This window comes from Mustela erminea, chromosome 7 (assembly GCF_009829155.1).
Source record: "Mustela erminea isolate mMusErm1 chromosome 7, mMusErm1.Pri, whole genome shotgun sequence".
Lineage (NCBI taxonomy): Eukaryota > Metazoa > Chordata > Mammalia > Carnivora > Mustelidae > Mustela > Mustela erminea.
The window spans coordinates 34,210,106-34,232,325 of record NC_045620.1 but is presented as its reverse complement, the minus strand read 5'-3'; positions in this window follow the sequence as shown (position 1 = coordinate 34,232,325).

Here is a 22,220-nt window from a genome sequence, read left to right as displayed (position 1 = left end):
GCGCCAGGATGATATTTCTCTTGGGAGTTTTGACTGTTCAGTAGAGCATAAGAGAAAGTGGAACTCGGTTTTAAAACCTAAGATATCAAGCAGGGTCTATGAATAAGTTTTAGGAACTTAACAGTATTGTATACAAACTTCCAGATTTGTCTGAGCTTTTTTCGAAGGACAGAGTCCAGATTTAATTAGGTTCTTAAAAGGGTCAGTGACCACAGACTGGTTAACTTTATAGGATGCTGTTTCTTTCCATTACTCTCCAGCCCAGTGGGTATATTGTGTTGCTTCCTAAGAATTTTGGTTAAAAACAACAGAATCATATGGAATTCATTTATTGGGTTTTTTTTTTTTTTTAAGTAGGCTCCATGCCCCGCACAGAGCCCAAAGTGGGTCTTGAACTCCCAACCCGGAGATCAAGGCCTGAGCTGAAATTGAGTCAGTTGCCCAACCAACTGAGTCACCAGGGAGCCTCTATTAGACTTTAATTGAGCACATACTGAGTGCCATTCACAGGACTAGTGTTTTAGTCAGTTTCGGGTGTTTTAACAAACTACCATAGACTGAGTGGTTTACAAACAATAGAAAATTATTTCTTACAGTTCTGGAGGCTGGACGTCTCACTTCAGGATGCCAGCAAGGTCAAGATCTAGTGAGAACTAACTTCTGGGTCGTAGACTGACTGCTATTCATGGTATTGTCACATGGCTGAAAGACAGTGAGCTGGCCCTCTGGCCTCTTCTTCCAAGAGCACCAACATGAAGGCTCCACACTCATGGTCTAATTACCTCCCAAGGCCCTACTTCCAGATACTTTCACACTTCGGATTGGATTTCCACATATGAATTTGGAGAGGTGGGAACACAAATATTTAGAGCATAACAACTAAGCACCGAGGTATAAATGCCTAAAGAGTATGGTTGGTAAAGAGCTTGCATGGGGAGGGAAAAAAATGCAAGTAAATTAACTGATACTGCCCAGCATGCAAGTAGACAGACGTGCAACTAGAGATTAGAGAAATACTGGGTGCGCCGAGGAGAATTGAAATGATAGCACGTGATTAAGGGAAGGCTTCTAGGAAGAGTAAACTCTTGCGAAAATTTTTTACAGAGTTACAGGCCATCATTTAGTCGGAGAAATGGGTTTGAGGGATAAAGGTTATTCTGGAAGAGAAAAATAATATAGATGCAAACACAGAGTAGTGAAATGATACTGCATGTTTTGATTAGTGGGAGATAAAGTCACAGAGGTAGTTTGAACTTTGCTTGCAAAACTAAGAATTTGAAGGGATAAAGGAACGCTAAGACTTGTGCTTCAGAAAGCTCATTCGACAGGCTCTATTAGACAGATCGGTTGAATGGAAGTGGACCTGCCGTCTTAACCTGTGGTATGGGAGTGGGAAGGAGAATGGAGACAAATGCCATGTGGGGCACCTGGGTGGCTTGTGGGTTAAAGCCTCTGCCTTCGGCTCAGGTCATGATCCCAGGGTCCTGGGATTGAGCCCCGCATCCGGCTCTCTGCTCAGCGGGGAGCCTGCTTCCTCCTCTCTCTGCCTGCCTCTCTGCCTACTTGTGATCTCTGTCAAATAAATATAATTTTTTAAAAATCTTAAAAAAAAAAAGAAAATGTATAGTGAGAATAAGAAAGAACAAACAGAGAGTTTTGAGGAGTGCTGGGATTTAGAGTTTGGGGGAGATATAAAGATTCTGAAAACAAAAAATAGAAGATAGCCAAAGATATCTAAGGGGTGATGGGGAACCAAGAGGCCATTGGAAAAGAAGACATCATAAGGCAGTGGTCAGCCATGTCTCACCTGCAGAGATGTCAAGAAAGCCAAAGGGAGAGAAATTGTGGATCAGGTAACTAACCTACTGGGACTTAGCAAGCATTTCCTTTTTCTCTGGTGGCAGCAGAAGCCAGACTAGAGAAGGTTGAGGCATAAGTGGCAGATGAGAAAGCAAAGAGAATGAAGAAACTTAGCCAGGAAGGGAAGAAGAAAGCAAGGACCGGTGGGAGAAGTTTGACTTTGGAAGTTTTATTGTATTTGGAAGGAAAATGTTTTATTGTAAAGATTGTGAGGGATTTAAAGACATCTATTCACAGAGAGGAGCCTGTAGAAGAAATGATGAACAGTGGGATCAACTCTGTGGCAAAGGGTTTATAGAGGGAAGAGGGGCTAGTCCAAAGAAGGAATTCAAGAATTCACCCTAGCCTTGAGAACTTATGTTGGGTGAAAGAAGCCAGACCCAAAAGACCACATGCTGTATGGATCAATTTGTATGAAATGTCCAGAATAGGCAAATCCGTAGAGACAGAAAATAGATTAGTGGTTAATTGGGGGTTGATGGGAGGACAGAGTGTGGGGTGATTGCTAATGGTGATTCTTCTCTGTTTTTTGGAATTAGATCATGATGATGGTTGCACAATTTAATGAATATACTAAAAATCATTTAATTGTACATTTTAGAAAGGTGAATTTTATGGTATGTGAATTACATCACCATTAAAACAAATCTTTGCAAAGAAAAAAAGAATGCTTCTTGAGTTGAAGGAGACACCTCATAATCTCTAAGGTAGAAATGCCAAAAGGAATATAAATGACATGTCACCACTTTGCAGAAGGGCAGTACCAGGAACTATGATTTATGGAGCCTGGTGCAAAATGAAAACGTGGAGCTCCATGTTTACAAATTATTAAGAATTTTAAGACAGTGATTGCAGAGTATTAAACCAAACTTGGGGGCCCTGTGTGAGTGAGCAGGTCACACACTTATGAAACCTGTCCTACAGAAGGGAGATCTCACAAGAAAGATTTTCTCATGAAAGGAGGCACTAGAGGAGCTAAAATAAGAGAATGGGAGAAATTTGGAACTGTCCTTGAGGAGAAATGTAGAGAGAACAAACCTCAGACTTGAATTACTGGGCAGGGCATTGGTCAGAGACCCTGAACTTGTAGTAATATGATTGTGATTTTTCACTGTTTGATCTCAAAAGACTAGCTATAGGGCTTAAAGCACTTGGAATGGTAGAGGTGAGGTTTTTTAAGGCAAGGATTATTGAAGATCAAAAAAGCAAAAGAATCAAAGTTAATGATTAGACTCACTGGGATTGCTGGATCCCTGAGGATGGGTTAGGGAAATCACCATGCATAGAAGGTACTCATATAAAGCCTGGAAGTAGACTGGCCTATGAGTCATGGTCTAAATGAGGTGCAGACACAGAAAAGTGAGGAGAAAGAAAGGAACGTTGGAAGATTGTGCACGGAGATGGGGTCATTGGAATTTAAGATTTTAGGTGTGGAGTTTTGAGTTTTGATAAATCGAGGATGCAATTCTGTTGAGTTGATGCAGCTTCACATGGTAATGACTTGACTCACAGAGCTTCAGGCTTCAAAGGGTTTTAATCTTAAGATCTAATTGGGGCATGTTCTTCTCCTCCATGGAAGGAATGTCCTCAACCACACACAGCAAATTGCGCGTTGATAGAAGCTGCTACATATGGCATGACAGATGGGACAAGTGGGGGAACATGTTTTTCCCTTGTCACAGAAGTGTTTTCTCTTGATGGCTTTGCTCCTTTATGGGGGTAGCTGTGCATCTCACAGTTCTCACCTCTACTACAGAGAAAGGACGTGCCAGGCATAGTGCTCAGAGGGAGACGACGAACCTGGCCAGCAGCAACTGTCCAAAGGACCAAAAAACTATCTCTACTCTAATTTCCTTTAAACACTTTTTCATAAAAATACATATGTGTGCAGGAACCAGGAGTTTACACACCATAAAGTTAATCCAGAAGGCCCCAGTGTCCCCCTCTAATCACAGCTCCTCCACAAAGATAATGAAGATCTTGACTTCTAACAATGTCCTTCGTTTTTCAAAGAAAACCATGCACTCTGTAGGCTTCGGTATTTGACTTCTTCTGCTCAACTTTATGTTTTGAGATCTATATTGTTACATTAGCTGAAGTTCATGCGTCCTCATTGCTGTATAATATTTAATCACATGGATACACTACAACTTAACTTATCCATCCTACTTTGGACATTTGAGCTTTTTCTAGTTTGGGGCTACTGTGAATAATGTTCTCTTAAACACTCTCTTAATGTTCAACTTTTGTTGAACTATGTTTGGATTTCTATTGTGACCGCACTTAGAGTTGGAATTGCTGGGTCCTAACGTATACACAGTTTTACTTGGTACTGCCAAAAGGGTTTCCAGGTTATATTCATTGTCATTCTCACCAGCACTGGATGGAAGTCTAGTTGCTCCACATCTTTGCCAACACAGGTATTTTCTGCCTTTTTAAAAATTTTCATTTTAGTCATTGTCTTTGGTTGTGTGGTATCACAACCTGTTTGAATTTATCGTGTATTTATTTAATAACCTGTGGTGGGCCTAGACCTCTGCTACATTCTGAAGGATATGTCTAATGTTTTTGTCAGGACCCTGCTAGCAAGCAAGAGGAACTTGAGTTACAACTTGAACTAGAGTAAGTGAAAAAAAGAAATTTTTTGGTCCATATTATTAAGCTGTGTGAAGGAAGCTGAAGGAGGGACCTGAACATGGTCTGGACTCCTTTGGTCTTTCATCTCTGCTTTGCTCTGCGTTTGGGTTTCATCCTTCCCTAATGAAGTCAGGCTTCTTGCCATGGCCAGTCATGTGGGCAGTGACAAGGCTGGCCTTACTGCAAGGACAAGGAAGGAGAAAAGTTCCAAGCATAACACCCTGGAGAAATATTCTTACTAGATTAGCTTGGGTTTGGTGCCCATCTCTGGACCAGTCTTGGAGGTCAGTGGCAGGGGACCTGGGTGGGAAGGTAGCAGAGAAATGACTACAATTCCCACATTTGGATCAGGAACTCAAACTTACCCAATTACTTTGCTCAGGGAGGCATGGTTATGGAAGAAGATATAATTCCTTTTTTTTTTTTTTTTAAAGATTTTATTTATTTATTTGACACAGAGAGAGAGACCATGAGAGAGGGAATATTAGCAGGGGAAGCGGGAGAGGGAGAAGCAGGCTTCCCACTGAGCAGGGAACCTGATGTGGGGCTCAATCCCAGGAAGCTGGCATCATGACCTGAGTCGAAGGCAGACACTTCACAACTGAGTGACCCAGGTGCCCCTATAATTCCTATTCTAATGATATAGCTCAGATTAAGGACAGAGCAGTTCTCCATAATGAGAAGAATAAACATATGTGGTCCTAGAAGAATCCTTAGGAGCCAGGCCAGCATTGTTTGGTAGGTTATTTATAACAATGGGTGCAACTATTCTCTCTGTATCTGTTCTCCTCTGCAATGCAATGCTGTAGTTCCTCCTAGTAATAGATGTCGTCTATATCCTTAGTCCTTGGATCTAGGCTGCCCTTGTGACTTCCTAAAGGATTTCCTTTAGGAAATTTCCTTAACATAAGTAGAATGCAAAGAAGTAACAAGGTAATCATTCTGATCCTACACCCAAAAGGAACTGTGAGCTTTTCCTCATTCTCTTGCTATTCTTCCCAGCTGCCATGTGAACAACCCTGGGCTAGCCTGCTGGAGTAAGAGGGACCAACTAAGGCAAGGACAAGTCTCTCAATTTATCCGATTTGAGACCCCAGACACGTGACAGAATACAACAAATTTAGTAAAGCCAGTTAATGGGAGAGTTAGCCCAAGACCAGACAGGTTATCCATCTAAGTCTAGCCTAAACTGTCAGCCCAATGAAGGGCGAGCTAAATATATAACTATTATTATTTTTTTTTACCATGTATTAAGTTACTTAAAGGATTATTATTAAATGATTCAAAATACTATTATTGCTATTGTTCTTGTTAAATTACTTAATTTTGGGATGGGCATTGTGCTACAGTAGTTGGCAATGATATACACCCTAATTTGTGATTACTATGCAAGAAAATTGCATGTGTTTCTTTACCCCAGAAATAGAGTTTTGGTGGGAAAACAAATCGTTTACCATATGAAATGGTGCCAAAGTACAACTAAGGAAAAGTTCAGGAAACAAGTGTTAATGTCATGAGTATTGTGAGGATAAGTTTGGTGCACTCAAAGAATGCTTCATGGAGATACAGGAATGTCCATTAGTTAACCTTCGAGGAAATGAGAGTGTGAGCTACAGAAATGGTGATGAAAGCCATTCTGGATGGATGTTTAGAAATGAACATGAGCAGGGGTGCGTGGGTGGCTCCATTGGTTAAGTATCACACTCTTGATTTCAGCTCAGGTCACGGTCTCATGGTTGTGAGATTGAGCTCCACAGGCTGTGCACCTAGCATGGAGTCTGCTTGAGATTCTCTTCTTCTCCCTCTGCCCCTCCCTTCCCCTTCTTTTCCCTCTGCCCCTCCTTTCCCCGTCTCAAATAAATAAATAGAACCATAAAAAAAAAAGTGGAGCAGGATAGGTATGGGGGACAAATGAAAGACTTGCATGGAAGCGTGTTTGGGGTCAGTGGGTTAAGAGCAAGAAGAAAGGGGAAGACAAGAGAAAAGCATAGCTGCAAAAGGAAGGGAAGAAGAGGGAAGCACGGTGGCCAAATGAAGACACAGTTTTGACCCACGTTCTTTTTTTTAAAATTTTTAAAATTTATTTCCAGCATAACAGTATTCATTATTTTTGCACCACACCCAGTGCTCCATGCAATCCGTGCCCTCTCTAATACCCACCACCTGGTACTCCAACCTCCCATCCCCCCGCCACTTCAGACCCCTCAGATTGTTTTTCAGAGTCCATAGTCTCTCATGGTTCACCTCCCCCTCCAATTTCCCCCAACTCCCTTCTCCTCTCCATCTCCCCATGTCCTCCATGTTATTTGTTATGCTCCACAAATAAGTGAAACCATATGATAATTGACTCTCTCGGCTTGACTTATTTCACTCAGCAGAATCTCTTCCAGTCCCCCCATGTTGCTACAAAAGTTGGGTATTCATCCTTTCTGATGGAGGCATAATACTCCATAAGACCCAAGTTCTTTTTAGTATAAACCACATTTCATTTTGTTTCTTTTATAATTTTTATTTATTTAGTTAGTTTTAAAGTTTTTTTTTTTAATTTATTTATTTGACAGACAGAGATCACAAGCAGGCAGAGGGGCAGGCAGAGAAAGAGAGAGGGGGAAGCAGGCTCCCTGCGGAGCAGAGAGCCTGATGTGGGACTCGATCCCAGGACCCTGGGATCATGACCTAAGCCAAAGGCAGAGGCTTTAACCCATGGAGCCACCCACGTGCCCCTATTTTGTTTCCTTTAATTTGATTTTTTATTTTGGGAGGCCACAGAGGGAGAAGAGAGAGAATCTCAAGCAGACTCCATGTTGAGTATGGAGTCTACCTGGGGGGCTCTGAGATCATGACCTGAGCCAAAATCAAGAGTCCGACATTTAACAGACTGAGCCACCCAGGTGCCCAGCATTAACAACATTTTAAAGTTAAAAAAACAAGACAAAACAAAACAAAAAAAACAGAAACATTTTGGTAAAATGCAGAAGTGGCCCTAATTCTCTTCTCCTTTCTGTATCTATTGCCTTTTGAAATGTAAGTTGTATTTCCTCCCATCAGTAGATGCCGTCCGCGTCTTTACTCTGAATCAGAGCTGGCCTTGTGATTTGCCTTGGACAGCAAAAAGCAGAGGAAATGATTGTGTGCCAGTTTCAAGCTTGGGCTTCCAAAGGCCTTGCAAGTACTCACTCTTGGAGCCCTGCCTCCATGGTGGGAGAAATCCCGGGCTAGCCTTCCAGAGTTGAGAGACACAGGGAGCCAAGGTGGGCCCCTTAGCTGATGCCATCCTAGAGAAACCAAGTCCCCATCCAACCTGGCAGCACAGTGCAAATCCAAAAGGGAGCCCAGGTAAGATCAGAGAAACTGCCTGGATTAACACAGCCCAAATTGCTGATTCGTAGAACTGTTAACTTAGTAAAAGACTATTGCTTTAAGCTACTTAAATCAAATTGGTGATTTTTGATAGAAATCTGAAAAAATGTCCTCCCAAGGGAAAAAAAAATAATATGATGAGGAAATATTGGCCTGCGTGCTTGCTTAGCAACAGTTGGGACTTGAGTGGACTTATCTCTATTAGAGGAGAACTGCAAATGCAATTTGCTACAATTCTTACCACTCCCTACTGTCTTACAGTTGGCCTAATCTACTCATTTACAGGACCTGACTGGCCTCTATCATCATATTCATTTGCAACTCTAGTTTAAGTAATAGGACTATTTTGTGGGGGAGGGGGTGGGGGAGGATTTGGGGGGCAACTGAATAGCAGAATAAATGTGATTAAAAAAAAAAAAGAATCTGGTGGCAGCCCATAGGACCAGGAATATGGAGTCAGGAGGCTAAGAAGCTGCAGTTGTTAGAGGAATTTTAGCAAGAGGAAATTTAGAAGACATTGCAAATACAAAGTATCAAAAGATTTTGATAACTGAATGGTTGGTCATGATGAAAATGGAAAAATTAGAGTAGTTACGAAGGTAGAATGATGTACGTGGTTTATGAGCAAAAGCCAAACTGTTCCCTTAGGAACTGAAAGTGACTCCAATATAGCCTAAAATTAATAGTATTGACTTCTAATGATGAATTAATTATTTAGGGCAGAAATTGAGTTGAGCAATCGGCCCACAGAGTTCTATCATAGTTGACACAGTGTGTTGAGTATTTTTTCTGTTGCTATTTAATAAATAACCCCAACATTAGCAGATCAAAACAACTGCAGGCATTATCTTATTTGCTCTAGGAGGGTTGATTGGGCTTAGCTTGTTGAGAAAAATTTAAAAATTCTTTAAATGGTACCCGTATTGGTATTTCCCTCATTATAACACCTCATGAAATTGCTGAAACCTGGATCTGAAGCTGAAAAATGCTAACAACTTCTACCAGCCCCCATGGGCTGAAAAATACACTTCAAACCAGAATATAGTTTTTCATTCTCTTTCATGTTTCTCTTTCCTTTCCAGAAAAATTTTCATACTAAATATTCTAGGATCTACTAACTTCAGGACCTCAGCAATTATTTGGGTCAAGGGCTGTGTATGAATCTTATGCCTAAAGAAAATTTATATTAAAAATATCATCAGACTCTAATATATAAAAGCAGTCAAAGTAAAGATGGTTAAGTATGTGTCACCCAGGGCACTTGGGTGGCTCTTGGTTAAGCATTTGACTTTGGCTAAGGTCATGATCTCAGGGTCCTGGGATCGAGCTCTCACAGTTGGGCTCCTTGCTCAGCAGGGAGTTCTGCTTTTCCTTCTCCCTCTTCCTCTGCCCCTGCTCGTGCTGTCTGTTTCTCAAATAAATAGATAAAGTATTTTTTAAAAAATACGTGTCACCCATCCTCTAGATATTAGCCTCACCCCGTGCAGGTACACCAAGTCACTCAGCTGCCTCCCCCAACACTCCTCTCCCGCTGCGTTACCTAAAATGGAGGGCTCCACAGAACTTGGTTTGAGAATCACCAGTTAGTTAGAATTCTGAGCAGACTGGGAAGCATGATTAGAAGAGAGCTTTTGCAGTGCTCTTAGCATAACATTACCATCACTGTCGCTATCATAATTTCCAGCATCTTTAGAAAACACAAAAAACCTGAATGTTCATAAACGCTCTGTGCAAGGTCAAGTGTAGAGTAAGCTACATAGTTATTTTATTCTAAGAAAGACAGCCCAGGCAGAAAAGGCACAGAAAACAAAGCACAGGTTGAAGTAATTTCACAAATTCAAAAAGTCAATATTTTATGTTGCCCGTTCTATCCAAGCACTTACTTTGCCATAGCCAAGTTTTGAGAAAAGAGGATGGGTTTGGCAACGGACTGCCTCCCATCTTTTTCAAAGTCAAGCAGAAGGATTCAGGAGCCTGGAGGCTATGAAGCAGACCTCCTCTTCATTACAAATACAACTTGCTTGTCTCAGGCATTGGCCACCACTCCAGGTGTAGTTAAATAATTCATCATGGAAGCCTATGGACGTTGGTTTTAGCCTGGTCTTCCAGTGCAGCATTTTGCTAAAATGCAGATTCCGATTTGGCAGGCCTGGAGTAAAGACATTCTACATGTCTATCGATCCCCCAGATGGTATTTACAGGCCACCCTTGGGGAAAAAGGGTCTAGAGAAACATCTGTACTGTGCCGAAAGGTGTAGATTTACATCTTCCTGGACAGGAAATATGATATATATTTTTTTAAGATTTTATTTATTTGACAGAGAGAGAGAAATCACAAGTAGGCAGAGAGGCAGGCAGAGAGAGAGAGGGGAGGAAGCAGGCCTCCTGCGGAGCAGAGACCCGATGTGGAGCTCGATCCCAGGACTCTGGGATCATGACCTGAGCCAAAGGCAGAGGCTTTAACCCACTGAGCCACCCAGGTGCCCCAGGAAAGATGATATTTAAGAACTTCTGGCTCATCATTTGGAAACAATGACAAAATATACCTCTTTCCCAATCCCTAATGGTAACTAGACAAAGCTATTCATTTGTTATGGATGCTGGTAAAGAAGTGGAAAATATTCTGTATTATATGCATATATAACCCACACACATATATAAAACATATAATATATAATGTATCGTGATACATTATATATATCTATATTTACATGAAATATACACACATGAGTACACACATAAAATATTTTCATCCATCAAGAATATATCATTTAAACTTTCCTCTTAGACTACCATAGAGCAATGTTCACATTGAGCTTTGAAAAAAAAGACTGTAATTTCTTAACTTTAGTTTGTTCATTCATTTAATCAACAAAAAATTTGGGGGGATATCTGTTGTATCTCAGGCATTGGAAGAGAAACAAGATAATGTTCCTACCCTGGGATGAGAGATGGTGATTCAGAGTCTACTGCAAGGGACAAACATAAGTATCTAAGCCATGTGGCAAATTTTACAACAGATATCTTTACAGAAGTTCTCTCTCCGTATTGAGGGAAGAATCTTGACTCATTACCAAGCCTAAGAAGACATTTCTGTTTACAAACTTGTTATTGCAACTTTCAACAATGCGAGTGCAAAACGAGAAAGAATTCTTGTCCTGGCAAGCATATGACTCCAACAGATGACTATTTTTTTTTTTAATGGAGGAAATTGTCTGATGGTGAGAAGTCAGAATTCCTGTTATGTTAAATAGCTTAAGTGAATGAAATGAAACCACCAATTCTTGACAACCTGCCAGACTGAACTTCCTGTGTTTCAACTGACTTTGGCATTTTTAAAATGCTGGCTTCCTTTTTTTCTGAAGGCTTCTACTCAATATGTGAGTTTGGTCTTGGTCGTTAATCTTGTCTGGGGCAGGCAGTGGCCTCTATGAGAGTATTGAAAACAATTAAGATCTTGTCCATACAATAGCAATTTTCCTCTAAAGAGTTCTGATAAGTTTCCATCTCATCTTAATATTCTCAGATTAATCGCCAGAAGGTTCATCAAACTCTCCAGGACCGTGGCCAATATCTTTAGAAACTTTGCAAGAATTAAACAAAAAATTCACCTTCTCCATGCAGTTATGAAGACGACATCCCTTCTGCAAACTACACCCTTGTGCTATGACTCAGAACTTAATTTCATCCTCCATTACCCCCTTAGTGGGGTCCACATGCTGCACAAGCCCACGCAGCAGTCCCGAATCTTCCTTAGTTCAGAAGATTTCCCCTTGGATTTGACACCAAGTTAGATAAACAGCAATCTGTTCCATACTCCAGATAGCTTGGTTAATGCTCTTAGGGGACCAGACATTTCTGGCACTGTTGAAATAGTCAATAAAATTAGGCAGAGACAAACTGAAGCTCAATTAAATTTCTAACAACCACCAACATAGCAAACCTCTGAATGGGACAAAGAGGCGAAGAGCAGGTACCTGGTTCTTTGGGGTTTGTTAATCTTTCCTGACAAAGGATGGTGTAGGGCAGTCCAACCCATCCTCTGCCATCTTTTAAAATTTTTTTTAAAAGATTTTATTTACTTATATATTTGAGTGAGAGAGAGAAAGGGGGAGAGAGAGAGAGAGAGAGAGAGCATGAGCAGGGCAGGGAGGGAGGAGCAGAGGGAGAAACAGATTCTCTGCTGAACAAGGAGCTGATGTGGGGCTTGGTTCCAGAACCCTGAGATCACGACCTGAGCCCAAGGCAGACAGATGCTTAACCAACTGAACACCTAGGTGTCCCCTTATGTAGTCATGTAGTACATAGAAAACAAATCTCTAATACTGGGTACACTGCCCATAGAAACTGTACCATTACCCAAAGACCACATCAATGAGTGGACTGATACTGTATGAGTCAGGAAGCCTTCATATCTTCCTAAGAGACAGAGCATAAATGAGGGAAATGGCCTCTGTAAGGGATTAGTCCTCTCTCATACTGACTGCCTCTCAGAATTGGCACAGTCTATATGAGTACCCATTTGTTTCCAGATTTGATTCAATTGTGTCATTGAATCTTGACAATAGTACTGTGAAGTTAGATTTCTTATTTTTCTTTGATAGTTAGAAAACAGGTTCATACAAACAAAGTAACTTTCAACATTCAAACAACTAGTTAAGTGATGGGACTGAATTTTGAACCTAGATCTTCAGGTCTTAGTTCTGTTTTCTTAATCCCACAGTGTGACTTTGAATATAACGCCCGACCAGGAGAGCTCTAGATCTGGTGCAAGAGCCCACACCTGTCTCAGGTATTGAAATTGACTGAAGCAACTGTGACCAGGATATAAATTCTCCTGGTATATATCCGCTATATGTGTGTCTTCCGGGGAATTCCTTATTTGATTGCTTCAGTTCAAGGCCTTTTTTTGTGATTTTTGGAGAAATGAAAGGGAGGAACTGGAAGAAATTATTTTGGTTCAGTAGTTGGTGTGATATGCAGGACTCTGAGGAGATAGATGGAGAAGATGAGTGTTTCATGTTAGGCAATAAAATTTACCTCCACTTCCAGCATCTTTCTGAGTCTTCTTGGAAGATTTATTTATTTTCTTTAAAGATTTTATTTATTTATTTATTTGAGGGACACAGAGAGCAGGGGGAAGGGCAGAGGGTGAGGAAGAGAGAGAGAGAGAGAGGGAATCTTAAGCAGACTCTGCACTGAGCTCAGAGCCTAATGCAGGGCTGGATCTCATGACCCTGATATCATGACCTGACCCAAAGATCAAGGGTCTGATGCTTAACTGACTAAGCCTCCCAGGAACCCCTGAGTCTTCCTGGAAGATTTAAATTACCTGACTTTTTTTTTTTTTTTTTAATGAAGGATTTTATTCCTTTGGAATGTGACTACATACCAAGATTGGCCCTGAAATGGCTCAATTATCTTTGGATTCTACAGTAAATAGGGAATCGGAGACCCTGGGAAGTTCTCTCCTGTCAATCCACTCCTGACTATGATTTATTTCCCAGGTGTTTCATACACTTAGGTTTTTAGGTGTGCTACAATACATCTGTGTGTGTGTTTGTGTGTGTATGAGAGAGAGAGATATTCTACTCAGGCTTGAGTTGGCAACAGGTTTACCTTGCTTTATAGTTTCTTTCTTTTTTTTTTTTTTAAAGATTTTATTTACTTATTTGACAAAGAGAGAGAGAGAGATCACAAGCAGGCAGAGAGACAGGCTCAGGTGGGGGGAAGCAGGCTCCCCACCAAGCAAAGAGCCCAATAGGGCTTGACCCCAGGACCCCAAGACCATGACAGAGCCGAAGGCAGAGTCCTAACCCACTGAGCCACCCAGGCGCCCCTGCTTTATAGTTTCTTCAGAAAAGGATATTTTAACAGAATTTGTGCTGTATCCCCTGGTCCTGTGGCTCAGCCTTAAAGAAATAACTCACCACAGCAGTGGTTGGCTTTTATCCTTACAAGGCATCAAGACAGCAGAGTCAATAAGCAGTATTCCTAGCAAGGAACCCCCCTTCCCCTACCCCAGGCACCACCTACTGCAGATTTCTTACATTAGATTGGTATCTGTTCATATGCTTGAGAAGTTTGCTTCACACGTGACCACAGCAGAACTGGCCTGAGGAATGTGTTCTGTGCAGTCCAGCCTGTATGGGAATAGGGACCATAGATAAGGGCAAAGAGGGACCTCAGAGGCAGGGCACAGATGGAATGGAAAAACCTTATAGTAACGGCACCCAAGTAATTACTTGAACATCTTAAATGAGGCATTTTGAATGTCTTCACCAAGGTCATTAGCTGTGTATGGAGCAAAGGCTTATTTTTAAAGTTTGACGTAGCCCAAGGAATGCTTTGTTCCTAATTTAGAGCACTTGTACTGAGAGATTCCAAGACTTCGGCATCTGCTGCCACCCACCACGTGCTTTGCAGCAGGCCAAAGTCCACTTGTGGTGAAGTCCCAGAGTCGGCCAGCTCCATAGGGAGCCAGCAAGGCCTGGGAGAGAGCTTGTTTCGGGGATTATTTAGAAAGAAAACTAGCTTTTTAAAAAAGGACATCTTGGGTATGAGAGTTTGGATTCTATTTCAGTAAGTCTTCCCTTCTCTGACCTTTCTATTGTGGGAGGGGGTATATTTCCTGGTCCTTTTGATTTAGGGTTTGGCCATGTTACTTGTTCTGGCCAATAAAATATTAGCAGACATGAAGTGGACAGAGGCCTTAACTGAACTTTGGCCGTTGATCTTGTTCTTGCGCTCTGGTGATCTGCTGTGAGTTCTGGGTAGCGGCCACTCCTTGGAAGAGCAAACCTGAATTCAAGTCACAGTATAGCTAGCCCACAGCCCAAAGCAGTACAATTCAGCTGAACCCCACCTAGATCGGCCAACCCCCAGAACTGTGATTGTGAGAGTCATCTGTGCTTCTTATAAGCTGCTTGAATACTTGTTACACAGCATGATTATAACAATAGTTGACTAGTACATGGAGCTAATGAATTTTATGTTTTTTTTGTGCACCTGGGTGGCATTTATTTTAATCGTGATAGAGTTAAGATTCCTTTAGCACAGAATATAGAAAGGGAGTTCAATCAGCTTTAGTATGGAATTCTGACAAAAGAGAAAGGAGTGGTCCATTCTCCACAAAGATGACAGCTGCCCCCAAAGTGAGCCTGCAGAGATCCAGAATTAACAGGTATCTAATGGTGGCAGTATTTAAGTTAATTTTGATCCATAACCCTGAAGAAGTCATTAAAATTCCCTAGCCCATAGAAACTACTCGAAGAGTTGTCTACAGAGTTTTGAATTTTATTGAAGATTTTAACTTATTTAAGCTAAATTTAAGTTAAAAAATTAAACTTAAAAAAATTAAACTTAGATTTTCAGATTTCTAGCTTTTTTGAAAAAAATCAGAATGTCAGAAAATGTTGAGCTCACATTTCTTTCTGATAATAAGTATGGGCACTGACTGTTCCCTTTAGACTAGGTATATGCCTTTCAGTTTGCTGAGGTGTCTGCCATGTTCTTTACTCACCCTCAGATACCTGTGTGTTTTTATCACCTCCCAAATCCTTAGGCACTGGGATTTCTAACATCTATGATCTCTTCCTATGTTAAAGAAATTCACAGAGGTAAAGAGAGGACCAGGTTCCCAGAGTAGATGCTCAATAGGGTAATCATACATCACGTTTGCCCAGGACGGTCCTGGTTTGATGTCTATTGTCCTGGGCAGATTTATCACTTTGCATGAAAAAAATGACAGGGTCCTACATGGCAGTTGATACTGGCTTTCAGTACCCCAGGAGCACCTGCCATGGCCTCACCATATGGTCTGGGTTTGCTCACAACATGGTGACCTCTGGTAGTTAGACATCTTGTGCTGTGGCTCAAGGTATCCCATGTTACAAGGCAGAAGCTATATTATCGAACTGACTTGGCCTTAGAAGTCCCATAGCAGTACTACCATCTCATTCTATTGGTTACAATGCTGCCCAAATTCAGGGCAGGGGACATGGATATCACCTAGGGCTGAATGACTAAGTAGTAACAAAGTGAAAACTAGAGCCAAGTCTATTTACTTCACTCAATATTTATTCTTCTGGCTCAAGAAGCCCTGTCTCCATTTTACATCCATTTTTAACCTCTCCACCTATACTATATCATTATATACATTACATTATTAATATGTAAGCTCCTATGTATTCTAAGAGAGCCAAGCTACAAATGGTCTTCAGATGGTCTTACAAAATCTAGAAATCACATGCAAAATCTGTTTTTTATGCAGGCATCAATCAGAATTCTCTGTTGAAAACATGGTTTAAGAATTTATTAAAGGCATTAGATAGTTCACAGCATCCCTGAAAGGGTCTGGGAATCAGGTGTGGAACAAATCCAGAGTTAGACTGTGGACTGTTCCAGAACTGCTGCTTCTGCCCCTCCCCAGCTGTGATAGCCCAGTGTGCCAGATCGTCCAACCACTCTTGCTTCTGGAATCCCAGCGTCTTCACCTCTGACCTATCCAGAAAGTATCAGTGCAGTGCCTGCTTCCAAATGTCTTGTGCATTTGTACCTAAGCCACACGTCCTAATCCACATGTCTGTGCCATAGCTGCAATTAAAGGAAGTGATTTCTAATGTCTACTCCAGGGATATGCAGATTAATAAGGTGGAAAAATTCTCAAACATGAGGATAGCATTTATAAGACGCTAAGAAGGCAAAATCATGAGAAAGTCTTCTATGTGAGTGTGGCACATATATGTGCTTTCTGAACCATGGGTTCCTAGTTTTCATCAGATTTTCAAAGAGGTCTCTAATATCCACATATCAAGAATCACTGATACACCAGTTCTTATATTAACACAAATCTACATGTTTGAGCCCATTTGCATATATATAAGTCTGATATACTTTTCAGAATTGAGGAGTGTGAGGTCCAATGGTGTCTATCTTGCTACTCCAGTAATGTAATCCATTAATAGAAGTTAGATGAATACTGAAATGGTATTTTTGTTGTTTTATTCAATCTGTTTTTTGTCCCTTTTGGGATGATGGAAAAGTACAAAGTTCACTAAAGCATGGATTAATAAGGACACTTATTTTAATAGATTTTATTTGTTTGACTTTTACTTTGGGGACAGGATGGTAAAAACAAAAGAAAACAAAAACCATAGAAAGCTCCCAATAAAAAATTGTTTTAAAAATATACTTTGAGGGATGGCTTAGACTGAGACACATTTAGCTTAACTTTCTACAATTTCCAGTACTTGATGTACAAGCAAATTCTCTGGAGATTTAATAAATGCTCAACTATTTAAAAAAACAAACTTTTGTCAGAAATGTAGAGCAAATCATCTTGGGAGATTCCGCACAACATCTAATTAGGAGCTAAAGGAATCTCAAATTGGGTGCAGCGAGAGAGTTAAGTGTTTTGTGCAAGATTAGCAAGTTCATGGCAGAGACTTAACTGGAACTGAGAACTTAGTTCCAACTTGGCATCCTTTCCTCCAAAACACCCTCAGGAAGGCTTGCAATGAAGATTTTGTATAAGTTAGTTACTGCTGTGTAATAAGCCCACCCCAAAACTGAATAGCTGAAACCAAAACCAATTCATTAATGCTTACAAGTTGGCAGGTTGATTTGGGTACAGTCCTGCCACCTCAGCTGGGCTCCCTCAAGCTCTGTGGTCAGCTCCTTGTTGGCTGGGTGGCTTAGCTAAATTGGTTGGGGTCTATCTTACATCTGGTACTTCAGTTGGGGAAATGAGGTCTATTCTCATGAGGTTTCTCATCCTTCAGCAAGCTAGCACAGAACTGCTTTCATGGTGGTGTCAGGGTTCCAAAAGGTAGAATTTTAGTCTGGGAACTAGAATAATGGAGTCATCTCACTCTCTTGGTTAAAATCCATCATATAAAAAATAATGATAATAAAATAAAAATAAAAATAAAACCCATCATAAGAGCAGTCCAGATTCAAGGTGGGAAAGAGACATGACCTCTTGATGGAAGAATCTACAAAGTCACATTACAAAAATATAGAGAAGCTGTGAAGAATTAGTGCCATTTTTCAATCAACCAAGGGTTAATTAATTCATTCAACCTCTGTCGATTGTCATCTATTGCATCTGGCTCAGTGTTACAATAAGCTCTGGGGAGGAAGTAAGGAATAAGAATCAATCTTGTACTTATTTCTTAGTGAATAGTATCATGCAACCAAAACATCCTTTCCTCAGGCAAACCTAGAGGTGACTCTAGGTTTTATATCATTGTTCTGAAAGCCATTAGTCCTTAAATTTTGATATTACACCTTCTATTAAAAAATCATATAAGAAATTCAGAAGTAATTTAGCATACATAAATTAAAATTGGCTTTGGTGAGAATAATTGACTTCTCAGAAGTGCAGCCAATAGGGAACTGTCAGGCTGGATGAGTTTTTACACATTTCAGAGAGAAATTGGAGCTCTAAATGCTAAATTTAGCTTATAAGGATATCATACATACATTTGAAAACTTGAAGGTCTTTAGATTATAGGGAGAGTTTTTTGACATCTCTATTAGACATTTTCCTATCTAGTTGCTATTTCAGCTGAAATATTTGATTGAGGTTATACAATGTCTCCAATACAAATTAACCAATTCCTTTTTAGACTATCATTGCCTACTTTCACAGATTATTGACAGTAATATATTCATGTTATCTAGATGAAGGGTCTGGTCTAATATGCATCAAAGGTGTTTTTTTGGAAAATAGTTTTAAAAATTTCAAAATACACCCAATAAAAATTGAGTAACTGTCCTGCAGAAAACAACTAAAATGGTAGATAGAATAGAAACCTAAATATTTTCTTAAAGGTAATGAAGAGATGACAAGATAGCAAGTAATTAATAGGCCAAAATCTAAGGGAAAGATGGAATCCAGTGAAGTAAGCACAGTACTCAAGCCAATTTTATTCTGAGAAAATTTACCTATTTGGGCAAATTTGAACTTCAATTTTGATGGCCTTACTGACTGAGACAGATAAAAATGAAAATCTAAGAGCTTGTTTAAATTAGAGAATCTGCCCAAAGGTTTGGTATTTGAATAAACGAAAACCAGATCTAATCCTAATACTGTGTTTATTATAAGTGCTTAAAAAAAAGTTTGAGTCTCGATTGGAAGAAAAATGTCCCAAAGAGGTCATACCTTCAAATAAGCTTAACAATAATTTTCATCTTTAAGTGGACTATCACATACACTAGTGGTTCAAATCATTAAAAAGAACACTAAATATATCTGGTTTGGATACTCTCCTACACATCATGCAGAAAGAAACACCAGATCTTTCTGTCAAAAAGTGTTTCCTTCCCAGGTTTCTGAGAATTCCCATAAATAATTTTCTCAAGAAAAATAAGCATTATACAGTAAAAAATCATTAAGTGCACAAGAAAATGAAGTACCAACAGAAGAATCAGCAGAAACAGAACTGTGAAATTGGCAGATATAAAGCATTTACTATACATAAAGGGGAAAAAATAGAAGCAATCTTCAGAGAACAGACACTGTAAAAAGTATCCTTAACAGTTTTACAAGAGTACAAAGTAAAATGTCTAGATATAAAAAAAAAAATTCAATAGCTGGAATAAACAAACAACTCAACAGACAGATTTAGCAGCAGGTTAGACCCAGCTGAAGAGAGAATCAATTAATTGGAAAATAGGTCAGAAAAACTGTGATAAACTAGAAAGTTAGTTGAAAATGATAGTTTTCTCAGAGGTCATTATAATAAGACCAATATGCCTAATGGGACAAAAAGGATCTCAGAAAGAGCAAAGGGGATTTGGGAGGATGTAGACAGCTGAAACAGCTAAATTTAGCTACGTGGCTTTTCAAACTCCCTTTGAGTTATATGGGGCTTAGGCAAATAGTAAGCCAGATAAATAGCATAGAGGATAGCTTTATATCCCAGAATTAAAATCCCTGCACATTGTAAGATAGAATAACCCAATATTTGAACCACAGACCACCACGGACCATTGGAATTGAAAAGGCAGTGTGTGACATCAAACATATCTAAGTGAAAATTCAGATATGGCTGGTCTGAGAAGCAGAGAAGAGCAAATTTGGAGATTAAAGGAGACATTATCACCAAAGTTTCAAGCAATGAGATCAGAATGGATGGTGAACACAGGAATCTCTAAGGGAATACTTTCTTCACCATGGTTGGCCAGTCAAATAAAATTTGCCTTGCATATCATAAATGTAATGTAGTCCCCGGGTCTTAAAACATTTTAGATGAGCTTAGGCCTTTTGGAAATAAAGAATTATCTACATTAATTCAGAAGTCTTTGTAGGGTATGCATTATTTTTATATAGCTCAAATTGGTTCATTTTTTTGAGCACCCATCTGCTAAAAAAAATCTCATTTAATTGTTTTCAGTTGCAGCTATGTTCCAGAAGGCTTGTATAGTGCCAAGATATGCCAGAGGGAGGACCCACCTGATCTTCAGTTCATCTTTCTATGCAGGCATCCTCTGAGTCATCTGTTGTCTTGCTTTGTTCTTGTGCTCCTGGTCCATTTATATCTAATGGTTCTGCTTCATCTGTTCCATCCTTGGGAGTCATGGAATTCTTTTGTTGTTTTTATGTTACTCTAGGATATAGGAATTCTTGAAGCTTTCAAAGTACAATTGCATAAAACTGACTGTGCCCCCTCCAGGGTCTTGTTATTTCTTAGGTATTTTGCATAGGAGACAAAATTCCTCCCTTGGGCATCTATCCCTTTGGCATCTATATTCTTAATATATCTCCTATATTTCTGTATTTCTTCCAGCTCAAGGTAAAGCTACTTTGTCTCATAATTTCTCCCAAATGTTTTCTCCATAACTGAAATCTTTTCCATTCTGCTGAAGGTAGAGGCTTTTGAATAACAAAACCTAGGAGAACAGAATGACAGACTTCTAGCTTTCCATCTTGCTAACTCCCTTTCCTGATTTATGAAACACAGAAAGGCTTAAACTTTCTAAATAAAGGGAAGAGCTGCTGGGGAAAGTATTGGGGGGGGGGAAAGACTACATTATTTTACATTTAAAAAATTATCCAGTTGCTTATGTTTGAAAGCAGTACTTTCCTAGATCCAGCTAAAGAGTGTCCCTGCCTCTGTGATTTTGTTCTGGTTGTGCCCTGCCCTCTACTACCGCCATAGAAGACATTTGCTGAGCCTAGGGTACCTGCCAAACTGGAGACCACAACCCCTTTTTGGCCAAGCTTGGTATTTCAGAATTCCTGACCCAAATACCCTCAATCCCAATTGTAGGCCAACACAGGACTCTTTCCTGGGTCCATCCTCTGAGGGTGGACTACCTTGAGATTATGTTCATTTAGAGTCCTAAGACATGGAGAAGGGGCAATTCAAAGTTAACCATTTAAAAACCGTTATAATTCTGATTTCAGAGGTAGTTTATAGGAATCAGTTTACCGTCTCGTCTATGTATGTTACTTACATATAGAATGGGGCCTATCTTGATGTGTTGGGTGTTAGGATATAGTTCTTAGCTTGCCCCATATCACCTGAGATCATTCTCTATCCATCTAAGAAATTGTCTCTCTGTCTGAGGATGCTTTCTGGCCAAAGGAGCATGTTTGGCCAATGGATAAGATGGTTGGAAGTGCTAGAGAGCTCTAATGTTTCCCAAGAGAAACTCAACCAATGAGAGATGGGCATTTGTGGGTAAATATCTCAGATGATTCATGCCTAGTGGTTCAATTCTGAGCAATGCTTATGGGGAGCGATCCCAGTTGCTCACAGTGGTAACCTGCTTATCTAAAATAACTCCTTGCCTTTCCTCATATCCTTGTCTCACTTTAAAAAAATAGAAAAAAGAAAGAAAGAAAATAGAATAAATCAAGTGGGAATTGAGAGATATTTTGGGGGCAGATATTTTATCTGTGACAATCACATACAGGGAGAGAAAAAAATGGGAAAAGTATTTTTAAGACACTTTGTACTATCCTGTGAATCAAAAACCACTTCACCATTTTTAATAGAGATTTCAGCAAAGTTTGTCTCCCAGGTAAACTTCTTGGATTCATCCCTTTCCTCTCAGTGGCCTATGGACCATATCTTTGGTTTAATAAGTTGGGGTTGCTTCTTGTTGCTGATAAGGGGTGAATCGCTTAGGGATACTACTCTTAGAGGATGCAAAGGTGTTGTGTATTTTGGTATTGAAGAATATTTGGTATTGAAGACCCTCTGTCTAGGCTAGGTGTGTGTGCACATGCGTGCACGTGCGTAATGGTAACGTTGTCACAATAAAAGGGAAATAGACCTTTCCTCTTAACTATGTTGGGGTAGAGACATGAAATATAAATCATTTTGAGGGATAGTCTTAAAGACATATTC